The sequence below is a fragment of the Anser anser genome, assembly GCF_964211835.1.
Source record: "Anser anser genome assembly, chromosome: 12".
Classification (NCBI taxonomy): domain Eukaryota; kingdom Metazoa; phylum Chordata; class Aves; order Anseriformes; family Anatidae; genus Anser; species Anser anser.
Genome location: NC_139733.1, coordinates 21,026,825 through 21,051,416, shown reverse-complemented (window position 1 = coordinate 21,051,416; position 24,592 = coordinate 21,026,825). Strand labels below are relative to the sequence as shown.

The window sequence follows — 24,592 nt, the reverse complement described above, 5'->3', positions numbered from 1 at the left end:
TGACGTTACATGACTGAACTTGGAAACTACATCTGGCTTTAAAAAGTCAATTGAAGACCGAGGGGAAAGATCGTGGATGATTTGTAAGTGTAACTCGAATAGCCAGAGAAAACGTTCAATCATTTTTAGGGGTGTTTTCACTTACAAAAATACTGTAAATGTAGTGTGTGAGAAGAATTGCAATTTGTCTGCCTAAAAAGTCAGTGATATTTTGTTCATATAGTGAGATAGGCTTACCTCATTAACCTGCCATAATCCCCATGTGTCATTAATCACAATGTCTATCACTTTGTCAGACATCAGATTTTTCCAACAAGATAACTGCCTGTCATCTTCATGATCTATAGACAGCTTACCCTTTTGAATGACAAATACTGTTTTATCTGTTTTTTCATGAGGCTCCAATTCCATAAAGAGACTTGGGGCAAAACCCATAGCAAGTCTAGTCCTTAGCACAACTCGTTCACGTTTTGCCAGCTGTCAGTTGCCTGTTTAGAATTTTATATTGATAACTAGTTAGAAGCAGGTCTGAGAGGAGCTTCAGTAAATATGATTTTTCTTTTTCTATTTTCTGTGGATATTAATACCTAAAAAGATGTGCATTTCTATATTTGTTCATTCCAGATGTAGCCAAATTGTTCTGAAAGTTATTCTGAAGTATGCATAGCTGCTGTAAGTTCTTCTCCAGCTAAAAGAAAAATACTAGCAAATGCTGCCAGGATGTGTGGGAGAAGGTGTGCAGTACACCCAGCCACGTCCACAATGCTGCCTGGTGTGGGTCCCCTCTGTGCCCAGGGACACCCCCCTCGCCTCCCCTTCAGGACCACTGAAGCCAGTCAAAATCAGCTGCACTTAGCAGGTAGCAGCACAGAAGTTAGGGTAACTTGAGCTCAGTTAGTGCAGATCAGTTGTGTTACCCCAACAGGAGCTGCTTGGGGATGTCTCTGCTGCAGGATTTGGGTACAACACATGCCTGGTGTGCTCCTTGCACGTTTTCTGATAGCTGTAGAGTAATATGTGTGCCTTCTGCCAGGCAGTGGATTCTGGGTGGTACCAGCTTCAAACTCAATAATTAGACATCAATCCCTGAAACACCAGGGACTGGATAACTACCAGAACTTGGAAGTAACTTCTGTTCTCTTTGATATGCTGGAGTAGTTCCCATGTCTTGGGTCTTATTCAGAATCAATGAATGAATTAGTCAGGTTTTCTCTCTCATCTTTTAAGTATAGAAATCAATGATTTAATGTTGGTGGAAATCCCATCTTTTACTCCAACATTTTAGACAAAATAGCTTAGTAAATGGTAACAAAGAAGCAACACAAACATACTTTTTTCAATCTTCTTATATTACTTACAAAGCCCATGAAGTTGTAATGGTTCATAACAGAGTTCCTAGCCAGTTGTTACCTTTTTTTTGTTTAAAATATATTTTCCCCAACTAATCCACCAAAGATGCATTTAATAAGTACTATTAAAAAGTTGTTTCATCTCATGTGAGGCTTGAAGATAGGTGGCTAAACTTCTCCATGCTGAGCAGAACTTTCTAATTTAATTTCTTTTATGGGGTCAAAAAAAAAAAGTACTCCAGCTGTTTAGGCTGAAATAGTTAAATAGAAGAATAACAAAGATCAGTAAACTGCAAAATACGTATGCTGTGGTTCTTATCTCTGCTATGGGGAATTGGCCAAATAATCAGGTGGAAAAAATAATTTCCTCAAATATGTTTGGGGGAGTGGAGGCAACTCTCTCTTAGTATTCATAAAGAAAGGAGATGAACATTAGTCTTGGAGTCAGTCCAAAGTTCTTGGATTGCTTTATTTCTATCCAATGTTAAGGTGTCTTCCAGTGAAGAGCTCTCAGCTCTGCTGAAACCTCTGTAATTAATTGCCTCCCCCTTAACACACAAATGTGGAGTTAAAGCACTGGGAAGAAAAGGCATCTAGAGGTGCCCTGATTTTGTGAAAAAGGCAGGATTCTCAAATAGGCTGCTGCAAACTCCCTGTGCCCTTATTTGTGGTGCATAGGACAGTCAGACAGAACTCAAACTATTAAATGACAGCACGTAACAGCATGTGGACATCTCTGTGAAGGCAGAGAAACCTGCCCAATAGAGCTTCACAGATTTCAAGACACCCTGGTTCCAGGCTGTTGGTCTGCTATTTACTATAACAACATAACGTATAAATGTACAATATTGTATATATGCAGTATGTGTATACTTGTATATTTTTTAGGGCATTTACTGAATACTTGACAAAATACTTCAAACTTTATATGAAAAATTAGCAAAATAAAACAGACTGTGTTCCGTAGGAACTTTATACCCCCTGAAAAGCTGAAAGTGAAAAAGAGCCTCCTGAGATGGTGACCATGTTGGCTCCTTGGTTGGCTGTGACAATGCTGATGAACGTCTGTGAACAGTGGCAGGCCCTTCTTGGTGGCTTCTGTGATTTTTCACTTACAGAGCTGGTTAACTGGACACCTATGGCATGTCCCTCACCACCTGTGTCCCTTCACATATGTGTCATAGTTGTAGGCTCTGTTGTATGGTCTGTTTAAAGGTAGGAATACACGATGGTTTCTGTGATTAAGAAGTTGCACAACACCTATAAAAGATAACCATGATCTTTCTTTCGGCCCTAGGCCACATCACAAGTAGTTGCAATAGTAATAATAATGCTTTCAGGCTTGGAAATATAGCTTGTAAAACCTTTTGTGAAGCTTGCTGACTGCCGTAGGGTAACTGCATGATCAGCATCATATAAATGCTAGTCATTAAGAAAAATAATAATGATCATCAGTATAATAAAAATTAGTCTGTTCCTTGCTCGTCTAAATACTGCGGTAACTACAGACAACTCATCCTCAATAAGCTACTGGTGGTACAATGACCGAGCTTTGTATAGGCAACGCAGCTGATCAATAATGTAAGCAGAAGCAATCACTTTCATTGACTTGAGCAGGTAATTTGTGTTCATCTTGCAGTGTGGCTGCATCTGAACATGGCAAGCAGCAAGCTGATAAAAGTGGCAGCACATCAGTTGCTGCTGGTGGTTGGGGACAATCACTGGAATTAAAATAACCTTTTTCAGACTGCATCAAGATTAGCTGTTGACCCTGTTGGCCTAATGCATTTACTATTACACTTATCATCAGTCCTTTTTCCTGCCTTCTACCTAAATGAAGGTACCCACGCTTGTACGTGTTATTTCTGCTGCAGCCACATTCTGTGGATTTGAAAAGTGCCAAGATCTTTCTATTAGCAGAGTTGGAGGAGGCTAGTGTATAAAACAAGGGGGATTCAATTCAAGGTTTAATGGATAAAGAAAGAAAGCCACTAAAACCATACTCATTGAATAGCTAGAGTGAATCTAAGAAATATAAAGACTCTAATAATCTCTGCATTATATGAGACTTGATTAATCCCTTATTGTATATAATTTTTCTCCATTAGAAATACTTTTTTCTTCTCTCTGTCTAATGAAGTGCAGGTAACCACAGAAGGATACCACAAAATGTCTGAAAGCCTCCAGAACTGGTGTTAGTTCATGCCCCATCCATAGATTCTGTAAAGGGGAAATTGATGATGCTGAGACCCTGATGGGACTCCCCAGGGAAGCAGGACTTTGCCCCAGCCTGTATTCGTGGCCTTGCCTTGCACCTACTGACTTCAGAATGACGTTTTAGAGTCAATTGGGCCTCCTAATAATACCTGTATGTCTGAAGCTTTTTAATATATTATCCGTTTATTATTATTGTTTCTAAGCTGTAGGAAATTACACAGATCCAAATTGTCATGTATCAGACCTGGCGCATGATCTTAGTATGATCATGATCACAGCTGAAGACACAACCAGTGCATGCTAATCCTCAAAAACCTCTGAACTGTCAGAGTTAACTGTCTCAGTGATACACTGTATATTTTCAGTGAGGATGAAATCTTCTACTTTTACATAGAAAACATGAATGCATGGTCTTGTGCCTGACTGGAGGCTTTATAAATGAAATGGAGAAGATGCCTAACTTGTCAAAAAAGATTCCCACAACCATTACATGGAAGGACTGTAGAACTGTTTTCCTTGTTGATTTTGTTGCATGGAAACTGAGCTCATCCCAAGAGACTGCACTTTAAAGGCTGAAAAGCAAAATTGACCACTTCAAACTCTCTGAAACCTTTGCACTTTTCTCTTCCTGCAGTGACTCGTGTGTTGCCTTATTTAAGTTACATTGCACAGTCTGTAACTAGAAGGTCAAGCAGCAATTGTCATCTCCTAGGTAGCTTCATAATAATTTATTTTCCTTTGTACAAAGATACAGGGAGAATAAACTCAGGAATCAAAAGGGCACTTAGCTCTTACAGCATTATTTCTCATCAACTCATCTCAGTCTTTCAAAAAGGAAGTAAGCATTGCAGTTACTCTTTTATAGGTGGAAGATGCAGACTGGCTACAAAAATGTCTCTTTTTCCCTAAAAGAATTTATCTGATATACAAGCTATGAAAATTATTGTTAGATAGGGACACAATAACAGTTAGACCAAACAACTTCTGGATTATCAGTTTTCTCTTGAGAGCGAATGAAACCAACTGGGATTAGAGCATATGTAGTGGAAATGAGAAACCATGAGCCATGCCTTTGCACTGGCTGTGAAATGAACAGCCATTGGGAAATCTGTGAATACAAGTTCCAGATATGCTGAAAGCATGAGTGGGGGCTGAAAACACTTCCCCAAAGGGAGATCCTGTTGAAACAGCATGACATAATATTGCAAGAGGAATAAAATCACTATGCAAACCACTCAGCTTAAGGGAACAACCAGCTACTGTGTCATTAGGCTTGAATGAAATGTCTAGTTTGCTCTTGGGGAATTGGAAGTGGAATGTCACCGTCAGGAAATATGAAATGTGGGATTTTTTTTTCCCCTGCAAGAATACATTTCAACAGAGACATTTTCACAGCAGGAGTGTAAAAGCCTCTCAGGAAGGAAAAAAAAAATACAACCACAACATCATAGAAAACAATAGCTATTTTTTGAACTTTCATGTAATTCTTGCTGTTTCCTACCTGTTAAAATAAAAAAATAAATAAACTGAAGCTGTAATTAATTTAAACACATGTACCAGTGTAACTTGTGCAAGAGAGTCATGCACTTCAGTGAAATGTATCCTAAAGTATTATTTTTAAACCTGTTTCTCTGAGAATGAGAGATTTAGCTCTTGGGGCTATATTAATGTATATCCTCTCTCTGAGTCACATATAGCCTGGCATTACAGACTAAGATGTTATATTTATACAGACTATTTGACAGAAGTTATTGAAGGTGAGTAAAGAAGATAAACTATTCAGAAAAAGTACATGAGATTAAGAACACAAGGTCAAATCTTATGAAATAACTCAAGTCAGGTATAATAAAAATAAGAGGAAAGACATAGAGCATAAAAGTGATTTGAAGGGACAGGATGTTAGGGGAGGACTGGATGTGTGCTAAGCAGAAACCCAATAAACCCAATTACTCTGGTTATTACTTCCTCCACTACTGCTACAATGGTAGTTCAGTAACTCATTAGTCATTCCTTGCAGAATTATAATCTATCATAGCCTCATGTTTTCCTTACTCCTTTGAGAATACAGAAAGGAAAACAAATCTATAAGCTATCCCCTCCACCTGGTCCCAAAAGACCATTAGAAAAGCTTCCTCATCCTTCAGAAAAACAATCAATATTAAGCATCTTTTACTTTGCCAATGATTGATTCTTCCTCATTTCCCATTATTCATAGAAAAAGGGACATTTGTTTTATTTATTTATTTAAAGAGATTATAGAGATGGGATGGGTATCTGGAAAGTCCATGAAAACTACATGGCTGTTTCTTATACAGCTTTGACAGCAACCTTGAATGGGGATGCCCTAAGAAAGAAAGTTTCTCTTATAGTAGCTATCCTCTAAACTTCATGAACATGCAGTAGTAGACAAGGATTACAAGAGTTTACACCTCATATTATAAATCCTTCTGTTACCATATATCATAGAATTGAGGTTATTCTACTTGTAGGATTTGCAACTTGAAATCAGATACTTTTCAGATTCTGCCAGTTAGTAAGGAAATTTATTCTTATTCAGATTTCTCAAAAAATAATAATAAAAATCAATACTAAAGTATCTCTTCAAGTAGAATTAAACCGGCAGTCTGACTGCCGAAATTACTGGGATTTCCAGATGATTGTTATGTTGGTACAGATATAAATCCCACAAACATAAAACAAATAAAAGCCCTTCAATTTTGTTAATCTGTTTTTGAAAGTCCTAACTATTGGATATGGTAGGAACATAGACCTGAAAAGACCATCTGTGTTACCAAATGCAATTCCTCTATGATTTCTGGAGTTCTGCAACAGATGTTTAGTTCAGAATATGTTCACAGTCAGCAGAATATTCGTTGGTGTTGTAGAGCAATTTCAGAACCTTTAGCAAATGTTGAAAAATGCAACCATAATGTGTCACAGGAAGAGGAGGAGATTGCAACAATATCAGAAATTCTCCCTGCAGTGGTAAGAATAAAGATTCTCAAAAAATTTTGGGAAGTAAACTATACACTTGGCTCTTGAAAGAAAGCAAAGACCTTTGTGTTGAATACTGCTTTTCTGACTTTTGGGAAAATTCTCTTTCCATCTTAAAGGAGCAATAATTAAAATAATGCATTAGGATAAGCAGTCTGCTTTTATTGATCCACTTCAAGACTGTATGCTATTGAGTCTTCAGCAACATTTTTCTTTCTACAATCTTATTCCTTCTGACTATAATAAAGTTAAATCAGAAAGTCTAGAATATTGTGCTAGGGATGTTCAATTAGTTCCACAGTGTGTCCCTGCAAGTTAATGAGATTTGAGGAAAGCAGAACTTGAGTGCTCGTATCAGATCTGTGTTCATTTTTTTTTAAATTCAGGCAGATCCTAGCAGATGTCTGAATAGACTAATTTAAAATTAAATGACAAAGAAAAAAGTTTGCATCCATTTACAATGATTGAACAAAAAAAAAAAAGAAAACTCTATCTTTTTGTTTGCTTAGTGTATAGTATTTTGGTAATACTATAGCTCGTCTTCCTAGTGTCCCCTCAGCTCAATCTGCAATAAAATATGCAGACACCAGGCAGTATATTTTCATTGCAAAGCTTGCTTTTAATTAAGCAAACATTCTAAGTTAAACATTTGGATAACACGGTGCTGTCAAATAATCAGAGGAACTGAAGAAAGGGAGTAAGAAGATACTGTGTTGGCCTTCATCAGGCTTGAATTTTAGCTACCCAAGTATGGGCTTCAGTTATTTAGGAGAATCAGTAGTCCTAGCTCAGAAGTACCTCCATGTACATTGAAGGAAATAAGGAACTATGTTTCCTGTGTGGGATCAAATGATTATTCCGTCCAATTCTTTTCTAGAAGACATTTATAGAAATTAGAAATTTTTGAGTATTCCCTGCAGTTTTCTTCAGCTTCAAAGTTGTGTCATAAATAAGGGAAGAAACTGAGATGTTTGTGTTCTGAGGGCAGTTCTCCTGGATTCCACCTGTGGAGGTGCCACTCTGCTCCTTCTGTTAACTGCTAGGGATGTCAGCATGATTTTGGTCCCAAGATAAGTAAATATCTCAGGAAAGATGAATCTAGGCATAGGCATGAGTTATGACTCAAACACATTTTTAATGAGTTATCTTTTACCAGAGATCTTAAACAACTCATGACTTCTACCCAGCTGGAAATCTAGTCTTTAAAATTCATTACAGTCTTTCCTTTATATCGTAGAATGTTTTCATGTGATCCTTTCCTTTCATGTGTTAGCTACACCAGGCAGCTATAACAGTAATACCTTCACACAGCTTGGTAAGCCTAGAGCCCTAGTAAGGTTTTGAGGCACAAAGCCAGTTATGGGACAAGAGCTACCAGGGAAATCACCCGTGACCTTTGTTAATTGTTTCCAAGGACTCTGGGGAGCAATTTTAAAGTTAAATTTGCCATGTAGAGGTTTCGTTTGCCATGTTAGCAGCTTTCTGTACCGGTGCAGAAGGGGTAATCACACTAAATGCTCACTGCTTTCAACTGCTCTTTCCATTGTCTCTGGTTCACTACTTGTCTTATCCAGAAAAAGGGAGATAACTGATGAGAGTGTCCTAATTCTCTAGCTGTGAATCTCTGATAGTGACCAGGGTCATTCTGTATAAAGGATCTGAAATAAAATAACAGTGTTGTCCTAGGAAGCACAAATCAATACAAAAGTTGTACTATTCAATATCCGTGGCTTTCTCTGAGACTTAGAGGAATGAAGCTCTAATTGCAAATAATTTCCAGGATATGTGAAAGGTCAGAACACGCATTTGTATTTTAAATAGGTTTGTTTCCTTTTGGTTAATTCTGAGCCATGGCTCTTGGGGCCAGCCCAGGAGACCGTATTCGGCATGTAAGAGCAGTCAGTAGCGTGGCTCTAATGCCACAAGTTTAATAGGGTGAGCACACTTTCTGTAATAGAGAATAATGGAACAGTTTAAATCTACTAATACATTTGTTCCTTTATCTAGTAGAGCATATCGTGCTCTGTGTGTGGCAACCAATTAGCCTTGGTTAATTTTAGCATTTAATATAGATAGCATTTTCTTGGAAAGATAAAGTTTACGCATCAACTCTGCAAACTTCTCACACTCTTGTCAGGCTTATGGAGCCTGGCAGAAACAAGCTCATGGACAAGGAGCAGCAGCAAGTAAAGGCTGAATTCAGGGAGGATGGAAGCATTGTTGTTCAGAACGGGGAAGTGCTTTAAATTATCAACCAAAAAACTGTACAAAGTACTGTGAAATCTCCTGGATGAGTGGGTGCCAACAAGTTAGCTAAACATGCTTCTCACCTGCTGCTCCAGTCTGAGCTTTGCCTCCTCTTTCAAATAATCTGCCACAACAACACACAAACTTGTCATCTTCAGCCTGCATCACTGGCACTTGTGGATTACCAGATTTAATTTGCTCCTCTCTCGCTGCAGTGCCAGACTCCATACATGGGGAACGCACATGTCTGAAGAGAAATTTAGCTATTCAATTAGCCTTTTCATAATGCTTTGAAGTAATTTTGTATCACCAGTGGTGAGGGATGTAACACAATTTGGAAATCCCTCCTTGAGCACATTGTATCTGAAGAACAATAAAATGGATGGGGGAACATAAAAACTAAAATACAGTTGATTGCATGGAATTTTTGGAGGAAACAAGAACACTACTGCTTCTAGTCCTGGGATAACCTGAAGTTGTGTTTAAGGGCTACATGAGCTAACTCCAGAAAGGCCAGGAGTAGGATTTTAAGCTTGAATGGCTATATGGAAATAGGGGGCTAAATGTTCCTCTGATCTGCTTTCCCTCTGCTCCCCTCTTCTGCAGAAATAAGGCATAGAAGCTGAAATGGTCCCTGAAAAGTCCCCATTAGATGTCAGTTGTGCTGTAGGACAACTCTTGCCTATAGAAGATAAATATATGACAGCAGTAGTAATTATTTTTAATTTGCATTTCAGTAATTTCAGTAGTCAGGTTATTACATGTATAAAACTTCAATTATAATTTTAAAAGGCTATTTGGATGTGCTCCAGTGTGCACTATAAAAGATGAAATATCCATTGCCCCAAACCTATCAAACCTGCAATGCTTTCAGAAATCAGTAGTAGATGAATTTTGGTATCATTGTTATTTTGGTATTAGGTAGAGTTCACAGAAAAACAAAACATAGTCACCAGAAGGAGGAGGAGGAGATTTACGCTTCTCTGAAAGAGAGTTGTTTACTAGCAAGTTAAATGCAGGAGATGATTTTCTGATGTGGCCTCAGGATAGATCAAAGAAGTTTTTCTTTTGTTTATTCACCCATGTAATTTGTTACTGTGTGATCTACTTTTTATATTATAAATACACCTATCTATACATTTCATTAATTGGAACTGGATTGTGATTTAAGATAACTGGATAACAGTAAGACATTCTTCCTCTTAAGGCTTAGTGAATCTATAAGCAGGTATCACAGTTTTCCAGCATGTGCTCCAATATATCTGATAAGCATCTAATGGAATAAATATCAAGGAATTTAACATAATGAAGATTTTTCATAAGATGTTTTCTGGTCAAGGCAAGAATAGAATTTGAAAGTTAAAAGTGAAGAAATTGCAGATGAGGTTATGTGAGAAATAACTAAACTCAATATTTTGTTTTAAACAGAAGGCTGGGAAGAAGCTGTAAGCAATAGACTTTCCATTTTTGCCTCCAGCAGAAAACTGTACAAATGATGCATGAAGTAGCATGAGAAGGAGGAGAAGGAAAATAGACTGTCAAGTGTTGCTCTATTTTGCTTTTAATAAAGTGCACCGAAATTGCTGTAGACAAAGGGCATAATATACTGGTATCTGAAAAGTTATGAACCCAGTTCTCCTCCTTACCAACACAGGAGCACAATTTTGTCCTTTAGAGCCACCATTGCATCAAGATCAATCACTTTCATCTCTGACTCCCAGCCCTGCTGCACTGCTCTGGGAGAGCAGAGCTCTGCTTACCTTAAGCCTTTTCACACATAGAGTCTTTAGGTAGTTTTTCAGGAAGGAAAACTCCACTAATCATATCATTCTTTAATAATTTCTTTGTCTTGAAGCATACACTCCTTTCACTTACCTCCCATCTCTGCTTTGCAATTAGCATCTCCATGGGGAATTGTTGCCAGCAGGTGTGCGCTCACCTTGCGTCTCTGACAGCTTTTGCCATAGCAGCCTTCTCGCCGCAAAAGCTCCCGAGAGGACTGCATTTCCCTTCCTGCCTTAATTTTGACAATTTAGGAGCTTTGGGGTCTGTCTCAGCTATTCAGAAGCATGAAGGCAAGAAAAGAAATGTATTTCTGCAATTTTACGTGCACTTCATTTCTGTTCCAGTAACTTGCAGTCTGGGTAGAAACAAAATCTAGACTTGCCAGATTTTTCTTTAGTCTTAAACTATATGGTTTGGAATATCCCACTGAATCTCATAACATATAGTCATATTTCTGAATGATTTTTGTTTAAAAGAGAGCTGAAGAACTGTCAAACTACCAAAAATAAGTAACAGAAACTACTGAAACACAGGTGTATAAAAATAAAAACAATAAAAAGGAATCAATAGAGCAAATTCATTTTGTCTTTAATAACTAGGGAGTCCTACAAGGATTATATCCTGACATAAAACCCAGCTTGCTGGCTGACCATCAGAAGTTCATTCAATTATTTAGATCCTTATCATTGTTGAATTATGACTGTTCTTTGTAACTTCAGAGAGGATTGTTTTGGGATTGGGAATTTTCCCCCTGTTACGTGGAATATGGTATTTTATTTATCATTTCATAATAGTCAGAAATAAAGCTGACATTGTCCACAACCAAAAAAACAAACAGAACAAAATAAACAAAAAGCTGCACTACCCTAAGAACGACAGTCACTAGCTGCACTTGAAATTCAATGCCATGTATGTATCTACTACATGCATACCTACCTTAGTTAATCTCTTTAACTGCCAGCTCTAATTTTTGAGCTGGCCAAGTGATAGGTTCATCTGCAAAACACAGGCTAACTTAACCAGACACACATTTGCAAGTTTTCTATTCAAAGGCATAAATCCCTATTACTGTCATCATCAAGTTTGCATACCCATGTGGACATGGAGTTTCTACGTGCAGATGTAATTCGTTTCTTCAAACAGTACAGATATTGGGACTCTGAGTGCACATGCTGTATTCTGAGAATTTCCTGTGCCCTCCATTCACAGTGAGGGCTGTGGAATAGCTCATCCTTTCACCGAAAGTAATTATTGGCAGTACTATGAAACTTGAACACAATTATCCTCTTTGTGGGTCATGTGCTGTTTGTGTTACAGGCAAGGTGGGTCAAGCTTTGGTACACGAGAATAAGATTAAAACATGGTGTAGCCATTCATGAAGGCCAGTTAAACGTTGCAGACTATTCCACAGCTAACTGGAAACAAAAGAGCATATTTCCTGAGGATTCTTCAGTTTGTCATACGGAGCTAATTCTTGAAGAATTTTATTCATTTGAAATGATTATAAAGACAGCCATAGGCTGAAAAATACTGTGCTTATAGCAGTGACAGATATTTAGAAAGGCTTTTTGTTGTTTTTGTTGTTGTTTATTGGTTGGTTGATTTAGGTTTTTTGTTTGCTTGTTTTTCAAATGCATTTCTGTTTACTGCTAATGGAATATTTTCCTATCCAGAGAGATTTACGTACTCAGAAGTCTTTGATATACAAGCAGAGGTTTATGTGTCGATGTGATTCATTAATCAAAGTGTAGTTGTCTGTGAGTACAAATTTAGGCCTTTTTCAGGCTTTTCTCAGGCATCTGTAAACTCTCCACATATGCCTGGATGGATACAAACTGTAAATGTGACTAGAACTGCTTACACCTTTAGCACCAAAATCACAAGCTTGAAAATTCTTCATTTCAGCATTTAATGGAATTGTAGCAGATGGGAAACTTTTTCTAGTTGTGCTGTTTAAGACATCCCTCTGAAACGTACTTCTTGTTCTATATCTTTTTTCCCTCTACAGATAAACAGCAAAATGGGCTTCTAAAAAGCCAAACCACCATCACTTCTGTTTATAAATATAACAGCAAGCCTTAAAGTGAATGCAATCAGAGTTTTCACAGATGTTTTTCCTAAAGGGCAATAATAATAGTAGACTTTGAGCAACTTTCATACCTGGGAGCTTAAAACGTCCTTGAAGAAAATCTTCTCAGCTCTACCACATATTTTGCAGCACCTCTGCCAAAAGATAAGCATAAAAAGAAAATATATGAGCACAAAGTGGCTTTCAGTACATTATGAAGCACGGGGAATAATATTGCATCTTCATTCAGGGCCAAATTCAATCCTTGCAGCTTATCCCATCCACCACTCAACAGGAGAGAATATTTCGACTCATGGTCCTCAGCTTGTGTTTGGGCTGTGCTGATAAAAAGCAGGGAAGCTGTACCTTTTGAACAATGTTTCTTTCCCCTGTACTCTAAATCTTGCCCAAATTGCCACCTTCTGATTAGTTTAATTAAAATCAGTTGAGATCTTTTAGGGCAAGTGAGATAAGAAGGGCTTGTTTCATATCTTCTCTGCAGACTTTCTCTCTGAAGGGTTCTCCTTCTCCAAACCACTGTAAGAAGAAATAAATGGCACACAGAGTGCTTTGAACATGCACGTGTTAGGACTGATGCATTTGGCATGTATAATAATTACCTTTTTTTCCATTTGCTATAAAGAAGCAGGCCAACAATATCCAGGTTTTTTCTAGGGGGTAGATTATCCACTGTTGTTGTAATTTCAGAGGCAATCCAATTACTAATAAATATCCTCAACACAAAGCACAGCAATTTTGTGCTGGAGTGACTGCTCTCACCTACCCCTAGGCTGAGTCACTGTGCTCTATGCTCGTCCAAAAGTGAGGTCATTGGCAAGAAAGTTGTTTTTGCTGGAATTCGACAAATGCAGGTGGTAAGGAGAGTTAATTATATAACAGTGTGAATGCTAGATATCCTAAAGGATGATGAGCATTTTCCACTGATCCTAATCTGATTGGGAACAAGTAGCACCTGTGAAGAAATATTTCCCATGCAAATGGAAGTTTGGAGGTGCTCAGCACATGGTCCTGTCCCAGAATTCCTTTTATGCTGAATTTAAACATAAAAAGGGAGAGAGAAGAGCTCGAGTCAACAGCTGTACGAGGACAGAGTGATACTGCAGAGAAAGGCACAAACCTATATGTCTGCTGGAAAATAAACACACATCATAAGAGAGAAGAAATGATAATACAAGATGGTTATGGGGTTATACCAGGCTGCAACACAAAAGTGGCTTGAAATGAAATCTTGCTTACAAAAAAAGACAGCTGTAGATTTCTGCTGCTATAGGAACTTTACTGTAGAGAGAAAAACCCTTGCTATAAGTAGAGTGTCCTACTGCTGCTGGAGCCATGAAGGTAGCTGTGGGCACTGAGTGGTCAGCAGCACTGGCAGACCTGGGGGGAGATCATGCCCTAATTACCAAAGTCGTTAGGGCAGCAGAGGGTTTGCATCACATATTCTCTCTCCTTGTCTGAATCCATCTGCTGCCCTTTGTTTTCTGCTTAGCTTTCTGCATTTCTTGTTCAGGGTGTGTGCCACGGTAGTACCATCAGCACTCCAAAGGATTTCTGATATGAAATAACTTTAAAAGCACTTATGAAATGACTTCACAGTGTTAAAAGTGCAAAGAAAGGTTTTGCATGCATGTAGCTTGGGTAAGCAGGGCTAAGATGAACAGAAACAGGGAACTGGTTTTAGGTCCAAGTAACTGAATGATGTGTAAAACCCCTGAAAATAGAGAGCACTTTGAAGTGATGTGAGAGAATGAAATTGTGTTACAATAAATAAATAAATAAATCTGTTCCCAGTGTTGATTCTGACCTTCCTGTGGTGCCTCTTCATAGAAATCAAGTTTGCTGCGGTGTCCTAACCTTCAGCATTCAGCTCCTTAGTGTTTTGCAGTTAGGAGGCCTGCCTTGGAACTGGCTGTATTTTAAGTATATATGGCCTTCTGGAAAGTCTATCTATTTTAGCAACTGAACCTGCTTGGGTGCCAACTGGATCCTTTGTAGGCTCAGGTGTAGTGTTGGTTGGAGATTGGAGCTGAAGCAACCTCGCTTTCAGCAGCTTTAGGACGTTTTGTTTCTGTCCTGGCTATCCCATCTGCCTGCAGATTGCACGCCCGCCATCCTCGCCGCTTCTGACAATAGCGCGTGGAGCTTGACGGGAATTTAAAAACGAAGTGAAAGGAATGTGGTGGGATCGTGAATGCTCGGCTCCTGCCTCGGACAGAAATAGCCTGTGGTTTGTCGGCGGTAGCGAAGGCAGAGCGCAGCTGGTGGCTCGGTGTGTCTGTCACCAGGCAACGTCGGCCCCCCTCGCTCTGGGGGGGGGGACACTGATATATTTTTCATAGGATAATTGGTCGGTGTCTGCCTTGCCAATACCTAATAATGAGGAAAAAGTTAAATTGTATTTTTTCGTATGGGAAAGGATCGCTTCAATTCCCCTGGTCTCTAAATGAGCAATCAGGCATGTAAATTAGCTTTTGATTTTGAGAAATGAAACATTTTGGGGTGTAGGGATGGAAATTTACAATAAGAGGACTTTAACCCTTTTGTAACAAAAATATACACTTTTCTTTTTGTGTGCCGTTATGCTTAACAACAGTGCAATTAGAGGCTGAACTAGCAGCACTGACGCCCGGGTTACGGGTCGTGCAGCCACCCGTGATAAGACCAGTGCTACCACCACAACCACTGCCCCAAGCTGTGCCCTGCCAGCAGCACACAGCTGCTGCCTCTTGCTTACCTTGGGATTCAGCCTCACTGTCATTTATATCTCAAAGGTAAGGTGCTAACGTGTTGAAAAGACCTGAGCCAGTCTCATGCTGGAGATTTGAGAAAGGTCCTCAGCTGTGCTCACTTAAGGAGCTCAATGTGTTGGCAGATGCAGAGGTTGAGGGGTGGCTGCAGGATGTGCCACCTTGCGTGGGGCTGGGGCAAAAAGGCAGCCCTGAAGTTCTCAAGGAGGACGAATGCCTTGGGGCTGGATCTGCCAGCTGGTGGCGTACGCTCGGTTCTAGAGGTGAAAAGAAATGTGAGGGTTAAATGCCACAAGACCATAGTGAGGTCTCAAAATGTGTGTTTGCAGGAGTGAATGCGTGATACAGGCTCCTACCCTGTGTTCGCAGGAGTGAGCAGGGGAAGATGTTTCATAGTGCTGCCCCTTACCTGCAATCTTGTTGCAATTCTCTGTGTATTTTGTTCAGTTTTACAAACAGGGAGGGAGGCAAAGTGGTTATTGAACCACAAACCAAAGTGGCAATTGAACCACGGAGAGGCAGTCAAGCTTTGGGGTGATGGCTTTTTAAAAAATATCCTATTAGCAGCTGTTTGTCATGCTGGAAGGAAGACATGCTGCCACCCGAAAGGGAGCATAAAGGCGCAGGTATTTAAGAGAGTTCTGCCTCCTGTTCAAAGGGGCTGGATCTTCAAAAGTGCTCAGTGCACAAGAGCTCCCACTGTTTCCTAAGCCACTCTTTAGAAAAGCTGTTGAAATCAACAGTATTTTTTCCATTCACAGGCTTGGATTTTGTGTCATATCCATCTGGGAGATGGAACAGGCCCTTAATGGTATTAAATTTATTACCACAACTCAGAATGCATTAGAGATTCAGAGCACACACCGAGTGAGTGCCGCCAGCAGATTAGCTTTTACCTCTTCCAAGCCGTCATTTTCTGAAGCGTGTGAGGTAAGGAGAGAGGTGGTCAGTACTTAAAATTGCTGCCTATTGTCAGTCGTATTGTTTAGTACATTGTTGTATTAATGTGGTATGACTCGTATATCTATGTGGGTATTTAAGCACATGCACACAGCAGAGCTGAACCCATTAAGCCAGGAAGGTAAACATCCATGGAGAATCCAGGACATTACCCACCTATCCGAATCACTCAACATGCATAAAACACAGAAAATGTCAGTACTTGTTAAGAATGGAGCACGTTTACATTTTCAGGTAAAGTATAGCTTACTTTTTTATTGCAACATGATTTATTTATTTATTTATTACGGAAGCTGTTGGAAAGTTCTTTGTAGCCTGATTAAAGCAGATGTTGGGAAACAGAAGCCACTGTGCGTCCTGCTGCAGAGGCAATTTCATCTTGACTCTGGCCTTACAGAGTCACAGAATTTTCTCCAATTTCACAAGGCTCCCATTTCCACAGTAAATACATTCCTTAGTCTTGTTTCCTGAAGCTGTTTGCTTGTATTGCGGTGAAGAAAGATGAACTTTATGTTGGTGCCTCTAAAAGGCTGAGACTGGGAATTCTCCTAAAATCCTGTAATTTAAACTAAAATTTGCTGGGGTAAAATGAACATCGGTACACTGTTGTTTAGTGGAGGTATGTCTTGAGGTCAGGACCTTAAAAGTTCACAGATCAAGAAGGATCTGTGAAACTATTCCTGGTCTCACAGATCATGGCGAGATATTCCCCTTACATCTGAAGAACCAAATGGCATAGTAATAAATATTAAATGATCTTTCTAGCTAGATGATGATCTGTATTCCACAACTGTATTTCATGTATTAGAGAAAAAGAAATGAATTACCATTCCATGAAGATATTTTATTTATGCTTTCTTATTTCCAAACTTGATAAACACAGAAATAAAATGTTCAAACGTGTAAAAACTCCTCTTAGTGAATCTAGCTTTTAATATAATTTTGCTATAATTTAATTATTTAAGAAGAAAATAGAGGGGAAAAAAATCCTTGGAATTAATCATAGTTTGGGAATCAAAATATGCACTTCTTTAATATCCACTAAAGAGCAGAAAACAAGACATGCCAAGAGAATCTTAAAAAATTTGTGCTGCAGAGAGATGAAGAAAGCTTCCCTCAGGTGGGAGTCTGTTCTCACATACCTTGGTTTCATCACAGGCAATCTCCTGACCTCAGCAGGCTTAACCCCGCTTTATAGTATGATTGAGAACAAAATAAACCCCACCGAGTGTTGTAGACAGAGTTGCATAAAAGAAAACAACTGGTTTTAGCATTCATCACTCTACATGGTCGCATTTTAAAGGACATCTTTGTGTATGTTACTTTCACGTGGGCATTGCAATATTCATGCCTAAATTCGGGGAAATCCTGGGGAATCCTGTCTCTGCTGACCCTGGATTCAGAGATCCAGCACGCTCAGGGCATTCACACAACTGTCTGTTAGCTCTGCATGAGGCCAGGTCTCTCGCGAGGAGCTCTGCAGGAGGCCTTTGCTTCTTTAGGTTGTGTGGGCTAGTTTGAAGGATTTCCTCTGGCTTCACAGAAGGCCTGTAGTTCAGCTGGCCCAATTATTTTTTGCAGGTGGCATGTTTTTCAGGGTATCATATAAACCGGGGACTACACACATCTGCCTGCCGTTTCAGGATGCTTGGCAAGTTTCCTTTCCAATGATGCTGCTTGGCTTTATAGCCCCAGGTGAGGACATGTGCCTGCTGCTGGGAAGCTGGCTCAGGACTGGTGGCGTTGGTGTGGGATTACTTGGAAAATGTTGATGGGTTTTGAACCACTGATCATCTGGAATCCATTAAATTCCTGCCAGGGAGAGGGAGAACAGAGTGCTCCAATTAGCCGATGCTCATTTTCAACCATGTCAGTTAATTAGTCCAAGACCAACCAGATGGGAAAAGATTGATCATTCTGCTTTCAGAGGCCCAGGCACTGGAGGTTGCCCAGTTCAGGCATTTGGGATTTATTTTTATTTTTTTCCAGGAGGAGGAAGACAGGGAAGGTGAACTCCCAGTTCTTTGTTCTTTTCGGGGATGTTTCAGGTGCTCATTTGGCTTCAGTTTGCAGCACACCGGTTGCAACCCAGCTGACTTTGCCACCTAAAACTGCCTCTCATAAAAGAGACAGCTATGTTTCTGTATCGTAATGGATGTGAGCTAGAAATGAATTCAGTCCTTCAGGTACTGAGGTAAATTTGCTAGGGAATTTGTCTTCCAGGCTGGTGTCTGCCCGTTGCTGTGATGAACTTGGAGCCAGAAGGGGCAGAAGCAACAAGACGAGCCCTGCCTTGCAGGCTCATGGAGGGGAGCCCGTAGGGCTTTCTAAGCCCTACACATCTGTAAAAAGGAGGTCACGGTGTGGGCAGTGCAGCTGATGAACAGCACTAGGAAGTGATTTGTGGACTGCAGGTAGAACCCTGGTTAAGGCAGGAAATCTAACAGTCTCTTCTATTCCAACACAGTCTCCAACCATCTCAGAGCAGTGGTATCCTGGGCTGTGGGTACACGGTTGAGTCCAGGTCCTGGACATTGATTATATGCAAATCAAATGGTCTCATTTTGAAATGTCCCATGTTTAGGTATGAGCATCTGCCTCTGAGAACACTGCTCGTGTCTTGCCCCATCTGCACGTCGTTTCCCCTATCCTTTAATTCTTAGAGAACTCAACTTGCTACAGGCAGTTTCTGACCTGCCTCCCCAGACACCCATCTTTGGATCCCTCTGCCCAAGCTCTTCCGTGGTTGCTCACTTCCTTTGACATTTCTGTTATTACTCTCTTGTGCACAACCTCATGCTAACACATTAGAACAGTAATATCTTTTTGTAGCACTAATTGCAATTAGTCTACACCTTCCCCCGGGATCACTGTTTGCTCTAAAGCTTTCTGCAGGTGTGTATTTTGCACTCCTTGATTCACCGTGTTACCCATATTTTAATACAGCTGCCTTGCCAACAGCTTGTGGTGTTGGTTGCTCTTCAGGTCACTGTCCAAGTTTCCTCCCCAGAGTGCAGAATTCTTTGATGTTGGCTGATGAAAATTACTGGTGATGTAAAGAATATTTTTAACGATGAGAGAAGAGAAAGATGAAAGTGGACACTTTCAAGCTACTTTTGTGCTTTCAGTATTCAGAGCCCACTTGTTTGAAGGGAAATCAACATCTGACTCTCACAGAAGACTTTCAAGAAGTCTTTCTTTTAAATGTGTTAAGACCAGAAATAGAGAAAGCAGCTTATAAGACAAATAAAGAGGTGGAATGATACAGTGTAAGTAAGCGTGTATTTTATTAGTGTTTTGCTGTACTTACAATGACTAATTTCAACACCAACAGGGAACAAAGTTATATTAATTGTGCTATGAAAGCCTGCAGATCTGCTCTCTGAATCTGCCATACAACGCTTTCATATTATTATACACCTGTACAGAGTCTTTGATAATTTCACAGTGTCCTGTCTTTAGCTGGTAGGGTCCATAAACCTTGACTAATTATTTTTACGTTCTACATATTCTCATTACAGCATGTTTACCTGAAGCTCTGTGCCATGCTGTTCACAGCAAGTTCTGTGAAACATATCAAATCAGCAGCAGTTTTCTTCTCTAAGTTGTGGAAAATACAAAACCTGGCAATCCTTTCTCAGTTTGCTTTCTAACACCTGGTATCTTGACTTTGCTTATCTTGGCCCACTTAATTAGTCTTCTGTTTGTATGCTGTATCTCACAAATTAGCTGTAATCAAAGCATTTAGTGTAACAGTGGCCATTTACCCTAGCTCTGTATGTGCCCTACCGCAGGGTTCCTGTGTAAACCCAAAAACCCCTGATCAATGCAGTAAGTTCTGGTTCAGTGGGACAAACCCAAGGAACTGCTTCAGATTTTCAGAAGGACTTCAGCCTGGGATGGAGGAGAGAAAGGAAACACTGTGCTCTTTTCTGGCCTTGACAAATCCCATCTTGTTCCACTCGTATACATTCAGAATATTTCAGTAATGAATATTTAGTTCTCTAATCTGAGCACTTCATCCCCCTGCCAGTGCTCTCCTATTAGCTCCTCTTTGTGTCACGGCAAACATAAGCTACTTGTTCTCATTTTCATGACCTCTCCTCACTCGGTTATCTCTCAATTCATTACTGGGATGTTGGCTTCATGGCCCAATAACACCAGGATGCATTTGCTCATCTATTACACTTCCAGGCTGCTGCACGCATCTCCATCTCCGCTGGGGGAAGAGCTCCCCCACCTGCACGGCCCCTTCCACGTTCCCCTTCCAGCTCCAGCTGGGCTTTGCCATCACCCCTGCAGAGCCCAACAGCCTGGCACGGGGTGGGCAGGGTGGGCCCCCCTTTCTGTCTGACTGTCTCTGTCCTTTTGAAAATTAAGGCATGAAGCATCAAGCTCGATGAAGACCCAATGCCTGAAAGGCTGGAGATACATATGAGAAAAAATATATATTCTGTTCGTGTACGTGTCTGCTTACATTCTGCATGCAAAAAACCCTCCAGTTTTGTGTCCCTTTGAGCTTTGGCCATACCTTTATGCTGGCAGGGAAATCTGTACTTCTGCAGCACAGGTCTGTCTCTACTAACTGGTTTCTGCCACACGCAGCTTGATTTTTTATTCTTTCATTTACTAACTTAATGAGCTGGGAAATCATTCCTGTGCTCTTCATGCAACTAGAGAAGAAAGTGATTTTCGTAATTAGCTAATGCATCTATTTACATGTTTTTTAACATGCTCTCCTTAATCAATTACCATTGCAGAGTTAGTAAAACTGCTTTGTAGTGCTAAGCATTGTGTAGTGGTATCAGTTTAGACTTCTGTCTCCTTCCACTCAGCCATTTATTGCAATGTTAGCCTGGCACACTGCAACATGATGATTACAGTGTGATATGTTGTATTATTTTCTTATGCCAAATTCCCATGGATTTCAGCAGGATTCTGGAAGAAATGAGGTGAGGATACAACTTACATTCGTATGTGATAATCCAGAGTTGGCCAGAGTTTATATGAAGAGACTATAGTTTGAATTGTTCCTAACAGATTAAGAAGAGAGCAACATGGACAATATTGTGTGTTCTGTTGGATTATTTTCTTCATCAAGATGAATAATGACTTGAGGCTCCAGACAATCATGCAATTTTGGTTTATTTTAGTTTTATGCATACTTCACTCTTCTTGCCTGGTGGTGTCAAACATCCTGTTCTCTTCTTGTGTTACTTCTGTGGAGAGCAGATATGGAACCAGAACCTGAGACTGTAATTTTTCAGTCATTCACTGCAGCTTCTCTCAGCAATATTCATCACTTCAGTTATTATCCTTTCAAGAATGAAGCCTGAAAAGGCACAGCAGCAGTGGCAGCAACAGCCAACAGGCAAAAATGCCTTCCTCTAATGCTGGGCAAGAAACAGTGCTCAGGTTGGTCCTCCCCTCCGCGCAGGAAGAGGCAACACGACCCTCACCCAGGTGCAGGATGAACGTATAATGGTTCGACGTGGAGCAAACAGAAAAAGGCCTTTTGTTCTTCAGTAAGTTCTTATTTCCTTGGGATTAACTGTTCTGTTTATGCCATACGTTACCTGTGAATGTGGATCGAGCTGGTGCCTATGGAAGTGCTACTTCTCCATGAGAGGCTCAAAGACTCAGGAGAATTGGCACATACTCTTGCTCGTTAAGACACTGTGATTTCTGAACCTACGTTCTTCTGACAGATTAATAGCTTCAGATGTATTAATTACCTTTTTAACTATTGATACACTATCAAAGGAAAGAGTGTGCTTTGGGCTGGATGGGGAAAGGTCATAAGATTTGTTATAAAATAAAAGACAATTTGTATATCCTAATGCCTGAAAATTCATTATGCCAGAAACCTTCTCACTGATTTCAGTGGAATGACTTGCCTGGCTTGCAAGGAGTTTTGTCTTAAACTGTGCTGCCTGTACAGTTTAATAGAGTTTAGAATAAAAAAGTCATAGAGAAGACAAGGAAATAAACAATTATCTCATTAAGCCTTCAACATTTGCAGACAGGGATTTGGTACAGTTTGTCTTCCCAGTGGTGACTACTTGGAGTGGTTTTGGTCACTTAGCTACTTATTAAGCCTCTCATAAAGCTTTTGTTTTGTTTTGTTTTTGTTTTTTGTTTAGTATTTCTTCTGTTATTAATTACTGTCACAGAAACTGAATTTAATGTGTTCTCTCCATACTACAGCTCTACAACATCTAAATTCAGTGAGTGGAAAGCGCAGTGATTCAATTATGAACCTGGAAAAAAAGTTTGCAGAACTTCCTTCTGACACACATGCAGTAATTTTCACGGCACATGACGTACATGTGCTGAATCTGCCGTTATATTTAGAGGTAGCTGAACCTTTTTTATTTTAGCGAACCTTTTCAGCTTAGCTCCACGATCATTTTTGTTGGAGATAATCTATCATTTGTAAATCTTGCAAGTGGAAATTAGTCCACAATAGCCCACCCACAGTCCAAAGCAGCTCTGTGGCTTTTATAAATATACAGAACAGGCTCCTCTGAGGAAATAAACAGGGCTTTTAACTGTTTCAGTGATAAGAATCAATGCGTTTATCTTTGCTACAGTGTCCACCCACCATTTTCTTTATTCAGACAATTAAACACCAATTTGTGGGACAAAAGTGTAGATAAAAGAATTAGGTCATGCTTCAGCGATTCTCCATTAATAAATGGAATTGGTCTGCCAGGGACGTGACAGAAACAGCCTTACTGCTCTGCTGAAGTCCTGCTAGGAAGGCCAGACCATCCTGGTGAGGTGTGATGTGCCGGGGGACTGGTGCCAGGCCATTTGATCCCTCTGAGGATGTGGTTCCTCACCCATTCCTCCAGCTTTTGCCAGGCCTGATATGTGCAGGAGCAGAGATGAGTGGGTCACCCACACCACAGGCTCGGGTCTAGCTGGACATCAGCATGCTCCCGGGTGGGATTTCCAAATGTCTCCAGGGATATGGGATCCCCTTAACATTACTCCAGGAGGCCGTGGGCATGGGGAGCCTTACAGTAATGTCGAGTGCTCGGAACAAAACCAGCTGGGGCAGGCAGATTTTTCTCACCGCTGTGGTTTTGGCCCCCTTTCACGCCCAGGCAAACTGGTTTGAAGCAGGCAGCGTTAATGTAGTACCTGTTTGCATTTACTCCCTGCACAGTAAATCACGCTGCAGCGGAGCTTTCAGGAAGGTGTCAGCCGATGCCCATTAGAGACCCGCGGGAGAGCGGGGTGCCACAATGCCTCAGCAGGAGCCACAGAAGCATTAGCTCTGGATGCACAACCACCTTGATAACTGCTTTGGAAAAGTCATGACCTAGCTGTCTCAGTGTCAGATCTGAAAGTAATAAGCACAAAAAACGTTACTACCTGGTGTTTCCTTTCATAACTGAGACATACCTCTGGCATGGCCGTTAAATAGGTTGCGTGTGAGACAAGTTAATTTCACCCGGGAACAATACATAATTTCTTGGTTGGTTTTACTTTGCTGGGATGCTACAGCCCACGTCCACGTTCATCCCCTGCTTCCAGAAAGGACCTTCTGCAGCCCACAGCAGCTCCACAAAATACTTCCATTCCTGGAGGAGAGGTAACAGCTTTGGAGCATCACCCTGATAGCTTAATATAGACTTCTTAAGAGTTTTTATTCTGTGATCTACAGCAAGCAGAAGAATCATACACATAATAAGTATAGAAACATTACATACTTGATATTTTAATTAAAAGTTGTATTTATGGTATTGTCTTCCATTTGAAACATTGAGAATAGCTCTACCTTTAATGCAGGAAGGATTTCTTTATCTACACATTTTAAAATAAAAAAGGAAAAGGAATATGGTTGTTTTTACATTTTAAGTGCCTTTATGTCAAGAATAAACTGGAATCCTAGATTTTATTTTTTAATGAAACTTAATTTAGCCTAGTTAGGAAACCAATAACCATATTTCCTAATTCAGTTTATTAAAGTAATAAACACAGCTATTCCAGGAAATGAAAACATTTCTGGATGCAAAATGCAGAGTTCTCTGAAGAAGATACTCAAGTGTGGGTACCTGACATTTAGCTAGTAAAACTGTATATTTTGCTATAAAACAGATTTCTATATTTCCAAAGGTTCTGAGCATCATCCAGTCTCACTGATGGCTGTGAATGATGCAGATTTTCAGCATTTCTGAGAATATGTCTGGCTT

General features: G+C 40.1%; 2 long non-coding RNA genes across 7 annotated transcripts in view; one reads left to right on the top strand and one right to left on the bottom strand.

The window, feature by feature from the left end:
• The window catches only part of LOC310880037, a 157,508-nt gene that overhangs the window by 78,077 nt on the left and 54,839 nt on the right, over positions 1–24,592 (top strand). The gene's annotated exons all lie outside the window — the stretch shown is intronic.
• On the bottom strand, positions 12,895–15,522 carry LOC310880038. The gene is made up of 2 exons (XR_014571352.1): positions 15,416–15,522; positions 12,895–15,051 (listed from the first exon to the last, which is right to left on the bottom strand). It is a non-coding gene; the product is annotated as an uncharacterized lncRNA (long non-coding RNA).